Source organism: Sciurus carolinensis, chromosome 2 (genome assembly GCF_902686445.1).
Source record: "Sciurus carolinensis chromosome 2, mSciCar1.2, whole genome shotgun sequence".
NCBI lineage: Eukaryota > Metazoa > Chordata > Mammalia > Rodentia > Sciuridae > Sciurus > Sciurus carolinensis.
The window spans coordinates 127,084,216-127,100,568 of NC_062214.1; the positions used below are offsets into that span (position 1 = coordinate 127,084,216).

The 16,353-nt window shown below is 42.3% G+C and overlaps 1 pseudogene; it reads left to right on the top strand.

Annotated features, from left to right (window-relative positions):
• Positions 1–1,022: 1,022 nt before the first annotated feature.
• LOC124976561 (dnaJ homolog subfamily B member 6-like) lies at positions 1,023–4,043 on the top strand (annotated as a pseudogene).
• Positions 4,044–16,353: the final 12,310 nt, after the last annotated feature.

Here is a 16,353-nt window from a genome sequence, read left to right on the forward strand (position 1 = left end):
CCTGTAGTATTTGGAGCTTGTTAGCTGTCTTACATGTATAGCTCCTGGTTTTGTGTAATTCCAAATACCTTCATTCAGGTGCATTAGGGCAATAGCCAGACAGGTGTTTCAAAGTTGTGTTGATGGTCAGTCTGTTGATTATAATTCTAACATGGAAATCTGATGTGAGAAAGCATGGACAATACTGAGAATATGGTGGCCTACTTTAACACCACTGCATCAGCCTGCCTCAGTCTCCCTCTCATGTTTGGTCTTTGCTGGATGCAGCCCTGAGGAGGCGGGGCTTCAGCACAAACCCTCGATGGATTTCAAGGGGCTGCAGTCAGAGTTCTGAAAGGCACAATTCCATTGAGACGATTAAGTGGGGTGTGTGGAGACTCTAGAATGAGTCTTGGGAGATTTATGAGAATGACATTGTGCTGAGAGGCTCTCTCACCATTTCCTGGTAGAGGCCCTCTCTCCTGATGGTACTCTAGAACATTCACACTGGGTCACATTTGCCTATCCTGGATGGTGTGGCTGTCCCCCTTCCACAGTGCCTGGGGCCTGAGAGCAGTTGTGATTATACTTTCTCCACCAAGATGAGCTCCGATGATCTGCTTAAACAAAGCATCACTCGGCACAGAGGTTTCTGAGCTCCTCTGACTTTGCCGGTGTTTTGACTATTATGAACGCACTCCATTTGGATTAAGTCTGTTGCCAAATAGCTGACGTGGGCCAGAATTGAAAACCGACTCTCCTGATTCCCAATCCAGTGCGTCACTCAGCATCTTTGGATGATTTTTACTTTCCCCTTAAGTTCTTGTTGTTGGGGAAGGTTTGCATCCTGAAGACTTTTTCTTGGATTGCACTCTCACTCTGGGACCTGTGAGCACGTAAGAGGAGCTTCCTCCCTGTGTGGTGGGTTGATACCATCTCAACTTGTTTCTGGTGCCTTCCTTGCCCCATGCCTTCCTCCTGTTGAAGTCCTCAGCCAGTTCTCCTTGGTCTCCCAGTGTTTTTTTTTTTTCTCAGTTCTAACCATGAACCTTGGCCGTGTCTTCCCTGCTGTACCAGGCTCTCCTTCCATGACCCAGAGTCCCACTAGACAGATTGGTCAGGAGCACATGGGCACAGCTGAGGGCCTTTGCATCCTGTTCTAGGGGACCCCACCTAGGAAGGTGGCAACCTGTGGTAGGGTTGTGTAGCAAGGAGAAAATTACCAATGTGCATGGAATAGGCTTTTGGATTCAATGGCCTTAGAAACCCTCTGGACCCTCAGAATCCATAGAATTTTAGAACTCAGGAATGTACTTTTCATGTGGCATTGAACTAAATAAGAGAATGTGCACTGACTGTGGACAGGTCCGGAGTGGTTTGATTAATTAGGGGCCCACATCATGCATCATGGCATGCCTTCAGTGCACCTGCTGTTGCTGCACATTAGCATTCAGCTGTTGCAGAGCTTTAAATAGTTCCTGTTCCCCTGCAAGACTTCAGGGGCCATTCATTTACCGAAGGTTATTTTTTTTTCCCAGGGGCTCAAGTGCTAGGCTGTCAGCCCCAGGGCCTGTGCTTATGCAGAACAAGGAGAGCACAGGGAAGGTTCTTCACTCCTGCTTTCTCTGCATGCTTCTAGGGAGGGAATCTTATACTTCCTACACTGCTTGTCTTTGGTGGGAACAGACTTTGTTATCTGGGAAAACATTCTTTTACATTTAAGCAAATGGGACAGACAGCTCACCTTCCACTTTCTCTTGTTTAAAAAAAAAAATCGAGACTACTGCAATTTTTCAGCAAACAAGATAAGGCTTAAGGTTGAAGAATGCAAATGGCAATGGCAGGCCTCCACATTTTTAGAGTTAACACAAGTTGAAAAGCCTTTCACAACCAGTAATTGATTTCATCTTAAATGCATCTTGAGTGATTGGCAGAACAACTGCTGTTATCTCCGTTTTATACAAAACATTCATTCTTTCAGCAAATGAGTATTCAGTACTCACTAAGGTTTCCTAGATAATATTTATTGAATGCTTATTATATGCCAGGTGTGGGTCACTTGCTCTCTAATCTAATGTCCCAGCGATGCCATGAAATAGATGCTATTACTAACGTCATTTGGCAGATGAAGAAGCAGAAGCATAGAGAAGTATGTGGTTTACCTAGAATATTAGAGGGTGGGAGAGCTAGGACATAACTCCAGAACCCATGCTCTGGACTGTTCAGCAGAACCAAGCAGTCTATTAAACACAGGAAGAAATAATGATTCAGTTACAACTGTTGGGTGCTAGGAGGAAAAGTACTAGTTGCCAAGAGAAAATATAATTAGGGTCCTGACAGTCTGGGGAGTCATAAAAGCCTTCTCCAAGGAATAACACTTAATTTGAGGCCTGAAGGAGTGGTAGAGGCAATAGGGGAGTGGGGTGAGGGAAGAAGATCGTGCTGGATGAATAGAACAGCACAGGCAGTTGGGAGCAGGGAGGCTGCACCTTGAAGGACCCAAAAGAGCTTTGTATTTGTGCTGTGTGGACAGCACAGGGGAGCAGAGTGAGATGAAGCTGGAGAGTTGGGAAGGGGCTTTATAGCTCATTTAAGATTTGCTTTGCCCTAAGAGGACTGGGAACCCACTGACAGGAAGGCTTGGGTTGCTGTGAGGGAAGAGAATTAAAGGAGAAGCAGAAATAGGGAGAGTGGCTAGGAGACTATTACAGGAGGTGGGAATGGAGAGGAATGAGCAGGTTAGAGGACATTTACAGGGTGGCCTGGTGCCAATGTGGCAGGAAGGAAGGGAAAGCAGATGACATCCAGATCTGTGGCAAACCTTCTCTGCTGATGGTGGTACTATTTCTTCAGAGCGAACAACAAAGAAAATGCAGGTTGGTAACTGGGGGAGCGAATATGGTACAGGTCCAACTTGGGACAGGTTGACTTTCAGAGATGGGGGAGGCATGCTGAGGAAGGAGTGAAGCTGGAACCCACAATGGAGGTCTGAGCTATATAGGCACATTGTGAGACCACTGACTGTTGACGTCCTAGAGAAGAGTTAAGATGAGAAGAGGCCTACGTATAACCCAGGGTACCACGACATTCAGAGGACACATACAGAAAGAAGGAAGAGCTCCAAAGGAGAAAGAGGAGAAATAATCGGTGAGAAAACAGTAACAATAACCAAACCAGAACAATGAAGTGAAGGAGATTAAGAAAGTGAAGAGGGATTGTTGAAAAAGGAGAGAAAAGAGAGCGTGAGGAGCCGCCGGCTCCGCCACCAGCTCAGCAGTGCCGGACAGTGAGCACCTGGCCGCCCGCCCGGACCAGTCCGCCGCGTCCTCGGACTTGTTCCAGCAAACACGGTGAATTACTATGAAGTTCTAGGGGTGCAGACACATGCCTCCCCCAGGATATCAAAAAGGCATATCGGAAACTGGCACTAAAGTGGCATCCAGATAAAAATCCCGAGAATAAAGAAGAAACGGAAAATTCAAACAAGTAGCTGAGGCATATGAGGTATTGGATGCTAAAAAACGGGTCATGTATGACACGTATGGCGAAGAAGGCTTCAATGGTGGAGGTGGAGGTGGAAGTCATTTTGACAGTCCTTTTGAATTTGGCTTCACGTTCTGGAACCCAGATGATGTTTTTAGGGAATTTTTTTTTGGTGGAAGGGACCCATTTTCAGTCCACTTCTTTGAAGACCCATTTGAAGACTTTTTTTGGGAACCAAAGGATCCCCGAGAAAGCAGAAACGGAGGTGCAGGCTCGTTTTTCTCTGCTTTCAGTGGATTTCCATCATTTGGAGGTGGATTTTCTTCATTTGAAACAGGATTTTACATTTGGCTCACTAGGTCACGGTGGCCTTACTTCATTCTCTTCTACATCTTTGGTGGCAGTGTATGGGTAACTTCAAATCTGTATCAACTTCTACCAAAATGGTAAATGGCAGAACAATCATTACAAGAAGAATTGTTGAGAATGGTCAAGAAAGAGCAGAAGTTGAAGAAGACGGCCAGTTAAAGTCCTTAATGGTAAGTGGTAAAGAGCAGCTACTACGCTTGGATAACAAGTAATTCAACGCACACATTTAACAGAAATGTTAAAAGTATAACAAGCACCATTTGAGGATTAACAGAAACATTTTTATTCAGATTTCAGATGAATTCGACTTTCAGTACAATTGTACCTATTCTAAAGTATTTATAAACAGCTCATCGGAGCCCCTATTTGTCATAGACTTTTGAGTTTATTGTTGGGACCACACAATAGGACCATTTTTTGTCTTTAAAATTGTTGTAATCTCTGTATGCACTCGGTTTTTTTATTAAATGTAATTCGAGGTGAGCCTTGACTTTGAGTAGTTCTAGGACAAGATTGTATTTTAAAACCAGCATGGATCTGCTTTCCATTGTGTTTGACATGAGAGCCAAGTAGTGTCAGCCTGCTGTGAGCTAACATTGCCAGGATAAGTCTCCTGAAGAAATAATTTGGCTTTTTTTTGGTCAGTATTTAGTAATGAAAGATATTAATGCACTAATGATATTACATTTCTGGTTTATTATAAATTTAAGGGTGTTTTCTAGTTGTGCATGAATGCTGGCAACTTAGTAAAGTTTTGACAATTGTTTAAATATGTAATGTTAAGCTTAGGTTTAAAAAAGCTGGTAAACTAGGTCTTTGTCATTTGCTTTAAAAAAAAAAAAAAAGAAAAGAAATGTGAATGTGTTTGGTGCATTTTTTTCCTTGGGGGAAAAAAAAAGAAAGCAAGCAAAGAGGGAGCCTGTGACTACCATGGAGACATCAGGTAAAAGAGGACTGAAGATGTGCCCTGGTGTAGGTATTTGGAGGTCACAGTCTCCTTAGCAAGAACCACTGTGGTGACGCAGTGGGTGGAGATGGAGTATTAGAGTGAGTGGAGGCAAGAGAAAGCGGAGGAGAAATCATAGTATTTCTCTCCATTGTGAGGAGGAAGTATGTGCTCAAGAAATTGGTGTGGCTTGGAGGCTACACAGGAAGCCGTGGTCTCGGGCCTCCATGCAGCTGTGCTCAGTTTGACTAGTGGTTCCCTAGCCACCAGTGGGGTTGATCCCTCCATCTCAGAACCCTGTTTCTGACTCTAGCAGTGAAAGACTTGTATCTCCCTTTCTTTTACAGGCCTTCTGATCCACAAGATTGAATGTCTTAGATCAGAGTAAGAAGCCCACACTCAAGTTATGAGTGCATTGGGGGGAGGAGATAGATATAGGGAGAGAGAGAGAGAGAGAGAGAGAGAGAGAGAGAGAGAGAGAGAGAGAGAGAAAGAGAGAGAGAAAGAGAGAGAGAGAGAGAGAGAAAGAGAGAGAGAGAGAGAGAGAGAGAGAAAGAGAGAGAGAGAGAGAGAGAGAGAGAGAGAGACTGCTCAAAGGGGCAGGGGCTCTAGAATACCTAAGTCCCAGGACTGGTTTACCCATAGCTGTGACTTTGACAAAGCCCTCACCTACATTTGGGGTCAAACTCAAGTCAAAGTGAGAAGTAGACGGTAACTTTTTGAGTGTCAGCCATGATGCCTATGAACCCAGGGGGACATTTCATCAGGATCCACTCTCGAAGACTCTCAACAAATGCCAGGGAGAAGCCCAGGTATAGCACAATGTTTATATAAAGTGTTCCTTCACCAATTAATTCAGTCCTGGAGTCATTGATTTTTTATTTTGGAATGATATTAAATTATGACCCAATAAATTCTTACCCCGTGTATCATTATTTCTTTGGAAAAAAAGAAAAAAAAAGTTCTTCCATACCTACGGAGGCCCCATAGATGTCTGGAGGACAAAGCCTTTTTGCTTGGTCTCAGCTGATGGTGGTTCCATTTCTTCGAAAAAGCAGGTTGGTAGCTGGGGGAGTGAATATGGCACAGGTCCAGTTTGGGACAGGTGGACTTTCAGAGATGGGAGAGGTACGCCGAGGAAGGAGTGAGCCTGGAGCCCACGATGGAGGTCTGAGCTACATGTGCATAAGTGTGTATTGGCCTGTGTGTACTAAAGTGTGCATGTAAATGTGTTTAAAGCCAGTTCATAAGTTCAGATCTCAATACTTCTGAAGAAGTTCCAAGGCAGTGTTTCTAGATACTGCAACAATTCGTTTGAAAGGAATAAAATTCAACTGTTTACTTGGACTTAACGAGGGTGCTTAAAAAGATTTGCCAGTTGTTTTGTCATTGGTAGATGTCATCTGGTATAAATTTTGTTCTAACTTGACTCTCAGAGGTTGCTCTGGCCTCCAGCTATTCTTATATACTGATAAAGTGGATGATTATTTATAATTTTTTAGCCATCTCATATTTGGAGTTGTTTTGAAATTTCCTGCTATGTGGTTGCAGGTCCTAGCTATTCTTCTTCTTTCCTCTTCTTCATGTCATAGCAATGGCATATCCTGCTACGACATGCCACCACATTCAAATAAAACCCACCTAAGTTTGGGGCTTTTGAGCCTTCAAAGCAACTATTTGATAAATCAGGAAATAGGCAATCCTTTGACGTAAGAGAAAGTACAAATAAGTTCAGGGGTTTTTGCCTGAATAGCAAAGCTATGCCACTTGAATTGTCCCCATGCCTGGAGAGCAGCTGACCCATGAGACATGTGGAATTTTCCTCAAACCTCACTGAATTCTATACACCATTAGATAGAAACCGATTGAACCCAAAGATGAGGAAACTCAAGGAGAATCCCTTGAAAAACTTATTGAAAAAAACCCTTAATTGCAAAATTTCTCCAAGAAATTTAATCTACTCACTTCCTTAATAAATATCTTTGCAGTTTCTCAGTGGACCATGCAGACGATATTTACTTGATTTGAATAAATGACTAGCTTTAAAGTTTCTCCTTAAAGTGTGTCAGCTGATTAATGACTTGGGCAAGATTCACTTTATGGCTTTTGGTAGCATGATTAGTCATTCTTAGTAATGGGGTTTTGTCATTTAAATTCCTCTCTCTTTATGGAAACCAGTTATAGTCACCTACGTTTGGAAAGGTTAGCCAGTGAGCACATGACCATACTCCTTCCATCACTGTTTCATGACTTTTGCTTTGCTGGAAAAATTCACTAAGCATTTTGACAGTGAATTCTTAAAGCCCACTGCCCAATAATATGTAGAATCATAGGTCTGGAAAGACCCTTAGGTCTCTTCTAGCCACAGCCCTTGATTTACAGAAGTGACAACAGGTTACCTGTTAGGCTGTTCACCCTAAATCAACCTAAATCAAAGTTTCTCAGATACTTCTGTCAGCCTTGTACTATACTAGGAACTGAGGGAAACTCATGGTTTCATCCTCAATTTACCCTTTATATAGGGAGGTGACATAGGCACTCGTAAGTGTTTAAAGATAGCCATGGAAATACATCAAGTATGATCAAATATGGTTCATACTTAATGTGATAGGCTGTGTTTTATATAACTTAATGATGCACGTGAGGATCAACTCAAAGTCCGGGTTGGAAAATGAAGCAACCCTTAAGGCAGATCTGAGCAGTGATAACTCCATTCTGTTGTATGGGATGGAGCTTAGCCATTTGTGTGTCATGTGTGGGGAGCAGAGGGTGGGGCTGCAGCATGCAGAGAACCTAGCTTAGAACCACTATGACAGAAAGATCAGGAAAGATAGAAACTCTTGCCCCATGGGATTTTCTTCCTCCTTATTTTGAGAAAATCTTTCCAAACATGAGGTCAGTACGGTATAATAGCTAATAGCCCAGAGTCTGGAGTCAGCTGTACCCAGGTGAGAGTCCTAGTCCTGCTACTCTGTTGCATTTGTGCAAGTTATTTTACTTGTTTAATTTTTCCTCTGTAAAAAGAGGATGATATTTAATTCCTGCCTAATATAATTCTGTGAAGATCAATTGAAAGAATTCATGCATGTTAAGTACCCTGCACAGTATCTGACATGGAACAATGCTTATTGTAAGAATCTATTATTGATTGAATTAGCTATGATATTAGCATTGTTACTGGAGAGAGGTGGGGGGGACTAATTCTGTGAGTATGTGTATATGTATTTATGTTTCCATATACCAAGTTCTAGCTGTTTCAGCCATCAAGGGAGTGTTTGGTACATGGGATCTTATTGTTTGCACAATGAATAGCTCTGTAACAACTGAAGGCAACAAATGGTGTTATGGTAGAAACATAAGGTGCAGCTCACTTGTAAGTGGTCCTGCCAGTAAGGTGTTAACCAATAAGTTTCTTTTTTAAGGGGACAAAGGAAGGTTATGTTTCCCAGGCTCCATCACAGGTTCAGACTATGACTGCATTGTGGCCAAAATATGAGAAGTCCATGTTGAACATAAAACCACTGCCTCCACTTTCTTCTCCTTCCATGGTTGCTCTCCAGAGGGTGTAACTACTAAATGGAAAGAATCACATATCCCTAGTTTGTAGTCGAGACAAGAAGTGGAGTTATCTGTACTATTAAACACAAGCAAGAAGTTAATTCTTATAGTGGTAAACCTCTGATGTTTGGGGATTATTATAGAAGCTTGCATAATTAGCCTAACTTTCAACTTCCTTGCAAACTGGCCACCTGGAACTATTCACATGCAAAAACAAACAAACAAACAAAAGCAACCACCACAACAAAACAAAACAAAACAAAAAAAACCCAAAAATAGAACACAAAAAACTCATGTCCATATAATTCAAGGATCATGTTTAATAGCAACAAGTTGTATTAATAAAATATATAAGCCATTTTTAACTTCACCAAAAATTGTGTTTTCCTTTTGAATGTATTCTTAACAAAATAGATGGATTATTTTTATATTTTGCTTTTTTGGGGGTTTACTTTTTAAATTCTAATTAGTTAAACAGGACAGTAGAATGCATTTTGATATATCATACATAAATGGGATATAACTTCTCATTCTTCTAGTTGTACATGATGTAGAATCACATCAGTCATGTAGTCATATACGTACATAGGGCATTAATGTCCAAATCATTTTACTATCTTTCCTGTCCCCAAACCCCTTCCCCTTCCTTTATTTCTTCTGCCTAATCCAAAGTACCTCTGTTCTTCCCTAGCCAGCCCTCTTATTGTGAATTAGCATCCACATATCAGAGAACATTCAGTTTTTGGTTTTTTGGGATTGGCTTATTTCACTTAGCATGATATTCTCCAGTTTCATCCATTTATCAGCAAATGCCACCATTTCATCCTTCTTTAAGGCTAACATTCCATTGTGTATTTATACCACATTTTCTTTATCCATTCATCTGTTTAAGGGCACATAGGTTGATTCCATAGTTTATCTATTTTGAGTTGAGCCTTTGTTGAGGATGCCCCAAGAGGAGACATTCTGACTCAGGACTGAGAGCAGGGCACGTGTTCTGTTGTCAGAAAATGCCTCTGGCCCCATCTTGACGAGCAGAATAAAAAGTCTCAAAAGAGAACACATTGGCCCCATTTTTAAAGACCTTACGCTATCAATAGTGATGTCCCTCATGGTGTTGGGATTATGGTCAACTGATCTTCAACAAGGGTGCCAGTAATTCATCATGGGAAAAGGAGAGGATGTAACAAATGGTGCTGGAAAAACTGGATAGCCACACTCACATGCACCTATTGTGTCTGCCAGTGAGCATCCAAATTCCTCAAGAGTAAGAATTTTATCTTCTACTTTTTTCTCTAGATACAACTAGAATTGTATCTCCTACAATTCTAGTGACCCAGAATTGTTTCAAGGTAGATGCTGAGTAAATACTTTTAGTGGGGTTAAATAGTGAACTGCTGCTGCTATCTGTTTATTTCTTAACTCAGTTTAGGTTTAGAAATGATTAGAGTTGATGCTAAAGACCATTTGATCCTATCTCCCAAACCCACTTTCCCAGCATTGCATAAATGAGAAAATTGAAATGGTTGTGAGCATCCTGGGCTAACACAGCTCATTAGTGGGAGCATTAGAACATGACTTTTCAGTTCAGCACTCCTTTCACCACAAAATGCTGCCTCCAATCATCTAATGGGGTCAGCAGAAAATGGGACATAAAATAAAGAAGTTCTGTAAGGGAAAAAGTATCAGGAAATGTTAGGAGAGTGAGATTGGAGATGGGGCTAGGAAAGAGAAGCTACCAGAGACCACTGTGGAACACATGGGCCCTAGGAAACAAACAGGAGGAAAGCCATGGGACTGATCTGCAGAAGGGGAGGGACAAAATTCATCTAACTTTGCTCTTGCTAAAGTCTGAACCAGCTGTGGTAGATAGTATGTTCCAAACACAGCTGCTATAATGTCACGTGTCCCAGTTCTTCTACCATAGTTTTACAAGGCTCCCAGCAATAGGTGTGTCTGATTCCCTCCCTTGAATCTGAACTGGCCTGTGACTTTCTAGTAGCCAGTAGAATGGGTTGACTGGACATGTGTGACTTCTAAAGCAAAGTACAAAAAGGCCAGACAGCTTTTGTTTGGTTCTCTTGGAACACTTGCCATAGGAGGTGGAGGGACCTCCTGTCACTATGTAACAAGTTGGACTACCCTGAGACTTCAATGCTGAAGGCATGCCGGTGGACAGTCCCAACTGAGCCCATGTTTCCAGACAACCCTGCTGTTTTAGTCTATTTTTATTATCATTATGAAATAGCTGAGGTGGGCTACTTTAAAAAGAAAAGAGATTTATTAGCTCATAGTCTTGGAGACTAAAATCCCAGGATTGGGGAGAGACATTCATTTGACCTCTGGTGGGGACTTAATGGCAGATGACATCTTCCCACATGGGAAGCCAGAGAGAGAGATTCAGGGGTTGGGCTCATTCTTATTACAACTCATCCTTTTAGGAGCTCAGGGGTCTCATAAGAGCTACCTTAATCCTTTCTGAGGACAGTGCTCCAGTGAGCTAAGGACCTCACTAGGCACCATCTCTTAAAGGTTCCACCACATCCCAGTACTATCACCCTGAATACCAAACTTTCAACATGAACCCTTGGGCAGACAATCCACCTGGCTTGAGCTCTGAGACCCTGTGGGTGTCAGTTAGCTGGGGAGCTTCTGTTTGCAAGTGGATGTAAATGGTATTATGAGTCATGCACAGTTCAGTGTGCAGATAGAACTTGATTTTATTGAAAAGGTAAATTTAAAATACCCCAAATGATGCCAAAGTGCAAAGGAGAAAGCTAATTGTGGGAGAGAGATGGTGCCAAAGAAACAGACCTAGAAGGCACAGCCTAGAGACGCAAAGAATTGCACTACTTCATACCATTTTCATTAACAGTCTACCAGGCAGCATAATGTCTACTGAAGCAAAATTGTCTGTCCAAAGTCCCTTCTGGGCATAGGAAGGACCATGGCTCCTGATTTTGTGCTGGGGTTCTGCAAGGTAGGGCTGGGTGTGGGAAAGGCATGGGTGTGAGGGTGTGTGTGGATATGACATTTCCAAAGACAGTTGCAACAACCTCTCCTGTAGCACAAGTCACTCCCTCATCAGGAGGGGAGTCTACTTTGCCTCCCCTTGAATCTGTATCTCTTTTCACCAATAAAAGTGGTGGAAGAGATGTTTTAGGATTTCTAAACTTAGACACTCAGAAGGCGGGGCAGCTCCCATGTTTGCTCTTTGGAGGACGCCAGCATCTAGGTAAGAAGTCCAACTATCCTGAGGTCCAGGCCATGAGAAACCTCAGCTTGCCATGTGGGGAGGGGAGAGACCATGTGGAGAACTCAAGTTCCTAGCCAACAGCCCCACCTGAGTCCCTGATGCCAGCCCACACCGACCTGACTGACAGCCACATAGTGAGGCCATCTTGGTAACAGGTCCTCCAGCTTGAGTCAAGCTGCCCTGGCTGACGGTTCTTGGAAGGGGATGAGCCACACCTGCTGAGATATGCTTGAATTTCAGAATCATAAACAAATAGCTGAAGTTTGAGGTAGTTTGTTATGTAGAGATAAATAACCAGAATAGTAGACAGGGGCCTGGGGCTGGCCTTTGGCTTGTGAATATGGAACAATGGGGTTTAAAAAGAAAGTTCCAGGGCCAAGGTTTGTGAATTCAGGGACAGGCCACAGCCATGGTTTCAGAAGGGGTGGCTGAGAGTCATCAGACAGATCCCAAAGAGAGCATCTGCATCAGAAATTTGACAAAGTGGAAGGATGGGGGTCAGAGCTAAGGAGAAGACACCAAGGGAGGCAGATTTTCTTTTCTTTCTTTCTTTCTTTCTTTTTTTTTTTTCTTTAAGTGTAGACCAACACTGATTTTTTTTTTTTTTTTTTTTTTGGTACCAGGGATTGAACCTAGTGGTGATTAACCACTGAGCCATATCCCCAGTTCTTTTTACTTTTTATTTTGAGACAGGGTCTCACTAAGTTGCTTTGGGTCTTGCCAAATTGCTGAGGCTGGCTTTGAACCTGTGATCTTACTGCCTCAACCTCCTGAGTCACTGGTATTACAGGTTTGTGCCACTGTGCCTAGCCCAAGATGAATTTTAAGTGGTTTTCCATAAAATGTTTTTGTAGAAATTGCTTAAAGAATACAACTAGAGCAAAAAAATTTATTTTGAAATATCTGATTTTTATAGGGGCTGGAAAGAAGTATGCATCCCCTGCCCCAGGGTAAGTTCAGGAGCTGCATGAGATTCAGCAGTGTAGTCCCAATGGGTGAAGCAAAGGGATAATCAGGGTGCACTGTAGCAAATTTTATATGGGTCTCAATTCTTGCGAGTGCCCAGACATCGGCATCCAATTCTTTTGTTATTTTCATAAAGGTTTGAGGGAAAAGAATCCCTCTCAGTACTATTGTATAAGTAAATACTCAGGAGGGACCTACTAATGTGAAGACTCTAGTTCTCAGAATCTGTGAGCATCACTTTTTCCAAAATTCTGCCTCCTTTGTGTCCATTTCCAATTGTATTTACTATGTGATACATTAATGTTGATCACAGTCCATGTACCATCAACTTAAAGAAATTGAATTTATTATTCTACACATCTCCTGCTTCAATCATGTTCAGAATGTTTTAAGTTTCTAGTGTTGCAGCAAAAGCTATGCTGAGGAAAATGTCTTCCCCAGTCCTTAACAGACCTCAACTTGAGCTACGTTATGGAATTTTCCTGTTTCTATACCCTCTTTATAAAACATTACTCCTTTCCCAGGGGAGACGGGAACACTGTTATGCTCCCAGGCCCTCTGGGTCTTGCCCTCTCTCAAATTTGTCATTTTCCTGATCCAAACCCAAAACCACTGACTCATTCTGATGATGAAATATGATGGGGCATAACATTTTTGAGTAAGTTGTATCGATGTGGTAAAATGCTTACAATATCACTTATTTTTAAAAAGAATACAAAATCATACAGTATCTATAGTACTAAAATGTAATAGGAATGAACTTTTCATTGTTTGAACTATTGGCACTAATATTCATTTAAGGGGGCGCTTTTCTTGCTTTAGAAAATAGTATCTGAGTTAGAATGGAAGACTTGAGGGTAGGAGAGTTGGTAGGAGCCTAAAGGAACTTTGGGAAGTGGCTGAACTGTTCCACAGAAGCTGGGATCAGGGAGAAAGCCTGGAGGTGTTCCCATGCTGAGCTGCAGGGCACATGGTGGCTGGTAGGAATTTCTGGCAGTGGGAATGGTGGAAAGTCATCATCAGGAAGGCAGGTTGGATGTTCTATTTGAAGTTCATGCTGCAAGGTACACTTCTTACCACAGGCAGAAATGGGAGTGTGTGAGTGTGTGTGTGTGTGTGTGTGTGTGTGTGTGTGTGTGCACTCACCAATGAATATAAGTGTGACAGGATATGGAAGATCTGGTGATGTGCAAGAACATCTGGGGAGAAAGAAACTGGAGACAAGAACAGACTAAGGAAAACTCATCTATCTACAGAAATTTGAGGGAGGACTCTGGGTTTCTACAAGGAAAGGAATAGGGTTTGTGTCATTATTATCCTGACTTCCAGATCCGAGCCTTTCCAGCTGACTCACTGGCTACAGATAAATCTATAATTGTGTAGCTGGAAAGAAGAATTTAATTTTAAGATTTATTATTGCATGGTGGTGGAGATAATTCTTTAGAGTTTTCTCTATTATTTATCCTTTCTATGATGAGTATTTATTATTTTTAAAATTAGAAAAAGTTGTTTTTAAAAAATGTCATTATTTTGAGTCTCCCAGTGTTAACCATGAAATTAGGTAGAATTTAACAAATCAATAACATACCTAGTGCTAAAGACTAATAATGTGTAATGAATGAATAATAGTAGTGAATAGTAGGATGATGTATGGTTTAGCAGAGGACTCCTGGAAACTAATTCTGTGAGACAAAGGACTATAATTTCAACCAGATGAAGACAAGCCTGGCTCAAATCAGGTAGCTCCACAGTTGACCCACCAGAAGACTAATCTTGCCCTTTAGCTACAGATGTGGATCAGTCCTGGAACTGGGAGGACAGTCCTATCTCATGAATGATGTTTGAGAAATGAAGAGCTCTCCAAAGCATCCAGAGACTCACTGGTGGAAATTCTGGCTGTGTTTGGGAAAATTGGTGCTAGTACTTACTAGGGGGTTCTTTTTTTTAATGCTTTGAGAGCTTTACTCTTCTTTTCCCTCCAGTGTGGATTAAGTCCTGAATAGCTTAACACTCAGGATTTGTGAATGTAAGTTCATGAGACAGGGACCATGTCTCTCTTCTCCTGCTGCATCCCTAGGATCTCAAGCAAAGCCTGAGACATAAAAAAAGGCATAATAATGACTAAGCATAGCTCCTATTATTGTTTACAGTGTGGCAGTTCTTGTTCTCAGTACTAAGAATGTACTTACCCTTAGGGCCTGTCTATGAGATAGATACTGGGGATCGAACTCAGGGCCTTACGCTTGCAAATAAAGCACTCTACCAGCTGAGCTATCTCCCCAGCCCAATAGATACAACTTTTATCACTGTTTTACAGATTACAAAGTTGAGGCACAGGGAGCTAAGCAATGGGCCCAAGTTTGCACAAATGGCAAGTTGTGGAGCCAGGCAGTTAACCAGACTGCCAGCTTCCAGAGCCCATGTTCTGTCTGCTTTGTTATGGTAGTTGCTCAATAAATGGAAGAAAGGAATGAAGAAATAAGGGGAGGAGAGTGCAGAGGGAGGTGACCAAGGAAGAAATTAGTTGGTTCTCTTCTCTCTTGATGAAAGGATGCTGCAGAGGTAAAAAAATTTCTCTGAATTCAATTAGGGATACCTTGATCCCTTGAAAAGGAGCAACAGAGAAGTTTGCTCATGTGCTTATCACATGAATAGGGATTTGATTCCAGCATCCTCATCCCAACTCCTCACATTAGATGAGCCATTTGAGGTCCACCTTGAATTTAGCTTTTTCTTCTGAGTTATGGGATGAGAAGCTGGGTCAGCGGAGTTGTTTCCCAGAGAGGTTGCTGCCATCCCGAAACACAAGAGGGCAGTATTTCAACAGACCTGAGAATTTCAAAAGCATCATAAAGTATGCTTCCATTATTTTCAAAAAAAAAAAAAAAAAGACTGTTGGACTGATTATTTCAGCTCAAGAATTTTAGAGTCCAGGGGAGGATGCATTTTAATGACTCCAGGGAACGGATCAAATTAAACACATTATCCAGGATTTTCTTGCCGAGCCTCCTCTCACCCGCCTTCTCAGTGCTTCTGTCTGCACTGCGTGAGTTCCAGCCCCATGGCCTGAATCACCCCCTTTGTGGAGGCAGCCCTTGCTGAAGAACCGAGGGCCAGAAAAGAACTCAGCAGCTTGCCTTGGCACAGATCCTCCAAGGTCACCTTCTAGTAGGATAAACTTTGCAACCTCTGGAAGTAGCGTGCCTAGCCAGCAGGTCTGCCGCTGGACAGAAGGGCCCTGGAAGGGAAAATTAAACCCAGATGGGGCAGCTGCCACATCCTCATGACTTACTGAGAGCAACATGCTCATCTAAGAACTTTACATTTATGTCCTCTGGTCTTCCCAAAAGCCTTGCAAGAAAACTAGTCTTACCATTATGCAGATGAGGAAACACACAGTGATTAGAACTGTGCTCAAGGTCACTGAGCTAGTAGGTATGTAGCCAAGATTCATACCAGAATGTCCAGCCCAGGGCCTGGAATACACGGCATCTTTCTAGAGCCAAGCCTCACTTCTCTTACTCATGCATGTGTCCCAGGACACTTGGCCAGAACATTAAGAGGACACATTAAGTGATTTTCTGGGGTGGGTAGGGGGGAGATAGGGTGGAGGCAGGGGCAGAGGCACAGGCTTCCTTAGGCTTCCTGAGTTTAAACTTCAAAATTCTATTCATCTTCTAGTGCCCACAGTTCCTGGAATGGTCTAGCATTCAGTAAGTGCTCAGTACTGCACAGATGAAACTAATTGCATTTAATGAATCTCTGTGACTTCCTGGATATTTGACAGAATTACTCA